We start from the raw sequence: 6408 nt of genomic DNA on the forward strand, positions 1-6408 counted from the left end.
TAAGTATTTGTTATAGGTGTGCTATTGTGTTTTTATTCCTATATATGAGCAAAACTGTTGTTAGCAAGCCGGCCAAGCATCTTCCCCGACACCTGCCATTTAAGTAGTCTCTTTTCTGGTAACTGAGTGGACTTTCCCCATGGCAGCTTGATGGTTTAAGATATTATAACATCTGTAAATATTCCTTATGGAGGTACCACTACAGCTGAAACCAGGATTTTGATCACCACTACCACCACCACCGTCACCGTCACCATCACCATCATCATAATCACTGTCATTGTCATTGTCATCATCATCATCATCTACATGGGGTCCTTGATACAGTTACAACTAACTGGTTCAGATATACTATACTGATTTTGGAAGGCAAGAATACAGGGAAAGAAAGTTTCAGCAAATGCTATAAAGCACCCCCTTCAATATGTATATATTTACATATATATGTATATATATTTATATATACATATAAATATATAAAACTATGTCATCTATGCTCACTGCAGATGAGTTGCAGGGAATGTCTTTAGTAACTCATGATAATTGTTCACTGACTTTGCCCCTATAAAGGTTCTGTACTTGATAAAACTAGAAGCTGTGCTACCGTTGCTACAAATGCAATCTTTCACTTGCATCAGTCATAAATGTCCCCATCCCCTCCTGGATAGATCACCAAGCTCTTTGTGGCAGGAACTATTCTCATCTATTTCTCCAAGATGGCAGTATTAGTGTCAATAAAATGTTTCTTTGTAATAACCTTATTTTGCCTTTTCTTTTGATCAGAAATTGAACTGGCAGATTGTGAGTAAGAGAGGAGACAGAAAGGGCAGCAGAATGTCCGGCAGTAGTAGTGACAATAGAGTGAAAGATTTCAGAGAGTGCGAGGCTGAAGATTGCGGAGCGCTCTGATGATGTAAAGCTAGGGAGTACGATCTTCAAAACAGGAAGAGTTCCAGAGATCGAACACCTTCAAGGTCCCAACACTGAAATCATAGAAACTGTGCAGTGGGTGCTCGTGATGGCCATTTAGTGCAATTGTAATCTGGGCCACTGGCCTGGCAGTAAAGGGCCATAACAAGAAGCTCGTATCCTCAGCTTCCTAAGCTGTGAGATTCTGGTTTCTGAACATAGAGTAGGAGTTCTCCAGCTCTCAGAGCTGGGAGTAAAGCCTCAGAATCTGTCAGGCTACCTCATAACCCTTTGACACCTTAAGGCTCAGGGGCGTCAACACAGGAATTGCTACTCCTTGAACTCAATTTCCATCTGAGTAGAGCATAGAGCTTGCTAGCATGTAAAAGATATGATTGTTGTGTTGTTCTCTCGGGGTCTCTCAACATATATACTCCCTTACCTTTCCTCACTCAACTTAATTGATATTTGTTAATTTTTTATGAAGGTGGATATGAGTCATCACAGTCTGCTGCTTTCTACATGAAAATCAAGCTTATCAGTTATCTGTCTAGTATGATGTTTTATTCCTCATAACTTTTTCACATAAAATTAGACTAATGGGAGACTCTAACTAGGATTGCTTTTTAAAACTAAGTTAGTTTTCTAAAAGTAGTTTGATACAATGTACTTGATTTAGTAGAAATGAAAGAAAAGAAAAGGCAAAGAGAGGAGAGAGGGATAAAAAGGAGAGAGTTTGGAACAAGAGAATGGAAAAGAAGAAAAAGGGAAGAAGTGGGGATACGAATTGGATGAAGGAGAAGAAGTAGAGGAGAACAAAGTGTAGGAATTTTTATTCCAGTACTTTGGTTTAAGAATAATAATTTATTAAAAATGTATTATAAATTTATTAAAATTTATAATAAAAAAGCTAAGAGTACAACTTAAGGGTGACTTTTTGTCAAATGTGAGGATAAATCCCTTCCTATTAAGCACATAGAGCTGTATAACTGAGTCCAAGAATGGAACATTTATTGAGGGAATAATAATAATAATATAATAATATTATATAATAATATAATAATAATAATAATAATAATAATAATAAAGTCAAAAACTATAAAAGGACATTCCAGGAGAAATCACCTGCATATCTGACAAACAGTGAGAGTAGAGAATCAAATTCTACTTTTCAGGACTTTTTGGAAGGAACGGGGAATAACAGCACACAGAGATTACTCACTAATTAACATTCGTTGAAAATACATGGACGAGAAGAGACATGAAGACCTATGTCCCACATAGAGATCTCATTTTTCAAATGACACTAAAGTCAAAAATGTAAAAGATATGATTGTTGCACACCTCACCTAAACCATGGCAAGAAGATAACAAAATGTTGTCAGCCATGGATACTTTACCAGCAGAAGTAGCTAAGAGAGAGAATGCCAAAAACCACAAAGAGTAGACCCATCCTCAGCACCCCTGAAAAGCCAAGGAGTAGGAGGGGGGACTTGGAAACAAATGACTTGTGTATCATTTGTAACAGTAATTTTAAAGTCTACCACATCCTGGCTCATTTTAAACTGGTATCTATAATTTCCCTCCTGCTGTTAAAGAATAATAAAATATGTTGTTTCCAATGTATTATAAATATTGAATTTTATATAAACTTGCTAAATTGCTCGTTAAAATGAATTTAATCTGTAAATTCCGTACAGGTCCTAAAACACATCATCTTAAATAAAATGAACTAGCAAGTTCTTCATCAGTCAGTCAGATTTCCTATAATCAAACTGTTTTAATTTCTTTGAATTTAAACTTGTAAAGTCAGTGTAGAATTTAATCTTGTTGAATTGAATTTTGTGATTGAAAGTATCTTTTAAATAAATTTATTATAATGCTCCCTAATGAAAATATGCAAATGAAACACAATTCTACTTCTTTATTCTAATTTTTTGAGATCATAGAGCTCCAGGTAACAGAAAGTGCCACATGAGGTGTTATTGTGGGGAGTCCTGTTAAATTAGTATAGAGCCACACAGCAAAATACTATGTGGTGTAAAAAAAAATGATTCTTTCGCCTGCTAATAGCACTTATCATAGCTATCTCACAGAGCCATTCTCCCAAGCCATAAATATGGATTTGATTTTTATAAGCAAAAGAATTCTAAAAGATATTTAAAAAGCATTAGCAGTTCTCACTTGAGGGAGATTCAGTTGGATGCTAGACAAGTAAGACACACTTGAAAGAAAGAAAGCTTGCCAAACTGTAATGCCTAAATCCTGAGCTTTAAACCATGTGACTGCTGTAACATATGTGTATGCATAATTGTAACTAACATCATGACAATAAAATATGCAATATTATAAACTTTCATGAATAAGTGATAACTGCAAAAGCATATTTCAATAAAAATACATCACTCGATGAGATAAAAATTTCTCCCTTGTGAATACACATTGTTCATCACTAGAGTGGACTAGTATAAATATTTTTCTATTCTATCTTTCATGTTATCTGCTGAGAAGTGTCCATGAAGCACGTGTTAAAAGAAAGAAAGAGTGTTATCCGGTCATTTCAATCACTTTAATTGTTTTTTTTTCTCTTTCCAATTATTTTGTCAAACATGCTTAGTCATGTTTATACAAATTGACTTTAATTAGATAGCACAATATATACTTTTACATTTCGCTTATAAAGCAAATAAATAGAAGGTGTTTAATTTGTGAAATTATATTACATGGTTGATTATTTGAATCATTTACTTTTCAATTTTGTGAACGTAATAAAACACTGCAGAAGTACATAAAAGCAGTTAGACTTTCCTTAGGGACAACTTACTTAACAGAAAGAATTGAAAAATATAATTTTTAATGGCAATGATTTTGCAACTATCTTTGTAATAGAATAGTTTCTTCTTTTCAAAAAAAAATTTAAACAATTTCTTTGGAATCTTGGAGTATGCGTGTTTATTTAAACGTTTACCATATATGCATATGCACATACACATATACATATAAATGCACATAGCCTAAACGTTATAACGTAATCTAATTAGAAAAGCCAATCTTCAAGGTGGCTGGGAAGATGACTCAGTGAATAAGAGTACTTACTTAGCGTGCAATCATGACGACCTGAGTTCAAATCCCCAGCACCCACATAAAAAGCCAGGCATGACTGCACATACCAGTAACAGCAGCAGTGTGGGGTGGAGACAGGCAAATCCCAAGCGCTCAGTGGTCAGCCAGCCCAGCTGCAGCAGCAACCTTCCAGTTCCCTGAGAAACCCTGTCTCAAGGCAAAAGGTGAGGGGCAAGAAAGACAATCCACTCTGCCTTATACCGTGTATGATCAAAGGCATGAGCCTGCACACCCATGTGCATAAACTACACACACACACACACACACACACACACACACACACACACGGCACGTGTGCATGCACAAATGGATAAATAAATAAAGCAAAAATGGGCACCCTGTGGCCTTCATGATGACTATAGCCTCTCACTGAAGAGGCTCTTTTGTACAATCATGGTGTTCAATGGGTTTATGGGCCACCTTTTCCACATCTCGATGTGTACACAGTCATTGCTGGGAGTAGAAATTGGAAGAGCACCTAAATGAGTTATACAAGAGGAATCATATAACCAAACATGACCATGGGTCCCGGGGGGCTTAAAGACCCATTGCCATATACGGCAACCTAAATCCTGTCCTCTGTCCCCTGCTTACACCTGTTGTGACCCTCCTGTTTCTTTCAATACCTGTCACCTTTTGAAAACATCATTACCTTATAATGGAAGCTCATCCCAACCCCTTCTACTTAAACTTCTCTCTTTGTTACTATTAGAATTCTGAAAATCATTGACCTGGAATATAGAGTTGTTTCAAAGTATGCTTAAACTGCTGAACACCATCAATGATGTATTGACCAATATATGTTTTGTGTCTAGTTTGTCCTTTCAGGAGCCTTCACAATAAAAGCAGCAAAATATCGAAGTAGAAAAAAAAGGAAAGAAAAGAAAAGAAAAGCCAATCTTTATTATCAGATTCACTATTTCAGCATAATTATATTCTGACAGAAATTATCTAAGGATATTTCCAGATATGCTACCTGACTATGGATATAGAAATGGCCAGTGTTGTTGATGTGGGTTTTTTTGTTTGTTTGTTTGTCTGTTTGCTTTATATTATTTGGGAATTTCATGAGAATCCTGCATGTAAGATGCTGATGGTCCCTGCTCCCAGCTGGTTCTGATTGGTGAATTAATTGCTGCTGGCCAATGGCTAGGAAGCGAGAGAGAGGCAGGACTTTAGGAATCGCAGGCAAGGGGCCCAAAGAAGAGGTAGAACCGCCACGTAGGGAAAATCGAAAGATCAGGCCTGAGAAGTGCAGGACAGAGATAGCCAGCATGTTAAGAGTCGGTGAACATGGCTCACGAGGAGTGTAGGCTGGGGTGGCCAGGATAGAATATAAGTTTTAATAAGCAAGCAATCATTCAGGAATATTGGAGGGGAGATTGTGCTAGACGTGTGGAGGTTTGCAGGAGGCTGCTTAAGGAATATTAAGTACGTGTGTATACGTGTGTATCTTTCAAGAAAGAATCCAGACCATTGGAGAGGGTAGCAAGGAACTGAAGCTGTAGACACCGGTGATTAGAGCGGATTATTCAACTACAGCTATGGACCAGCTACCTCACAGCCCTGCTACAATGACTTCTGCATCATCCCACAATATACCTCCACTTCTGCCGCAAGCCATGAACCCAAAGACAGTTTCCCTTCTTTAAAAAAATAAATTAAAATTAACATGCACGTTTCCATGACTATATTTCTGACATCTATTTCTAATACAGATTACAGCGAACTTTGCTTGGATGCTTCTGTGTAGGTTGGACAACTAAGAATCAGAGCCTTGTACCTAAGCTTTCTTTGTGTACCTTTTTCTTAAGTCTCATGTAGCATCAATCATTTTTTTAAAAATAGATAAGGTGGAAGAGGGGGCAGTTTGAATCAACAGAAGCTCATCCCTGTACTACCTTGCCCTGTACTTACTAAGTGAGAACCTCCTCATGCAAATCGTGTCAAACACGTGTGACAGGAAAGCACAGAAACCTCTGGCATAGATGTTCTCCACTGTTAGAAGGAGGTGTCATAGACCACACAAAATGTTCCCCTGTTTAGTGCCCTTAGGTGGGCTATAACCAAAAGCAGGACAATCTGATATAGCAGTTTCCTGAGAAGCTCTGCCAGAGCATGACAAATACAGAGGTAGAGGCTCACAGCCAACCCTTAAACTGAGAACAGGGTCCCCATTGGAAGAGTTAGAGAAAGGATTCAAGGAGCTGAAGGGGCTTGCAACCCCATAAGAACAACAATGCCAACCAACCAGAGCTCCCAGGGACTAAATCACTACCCAAAGAGTAAAAATGGACAGACCCATGTCTCCAGCTACATATGTAGCAGAGGATGGCCTTGTTGGGCACCCATGGGAGGAAAAGGCCTTTGTCCTAC

The sequence above is a fragment of the Rattus norvegicus genome, chromosome 7 (assembly GCF_021556685.1).
Source record: "Rattus norvegicus strain SHRSP/BbbUtx chromosome 7, alternate assembly SHRSP_T2T, whole genome shotgun sequence".
Classification (NCBI taxonomy): domain Eukaryota; kingdom Metazoa; phylum Chordata; class Mammalia; order Rodentia; family Muridae; genus Rattus; species Rattus norvegicus.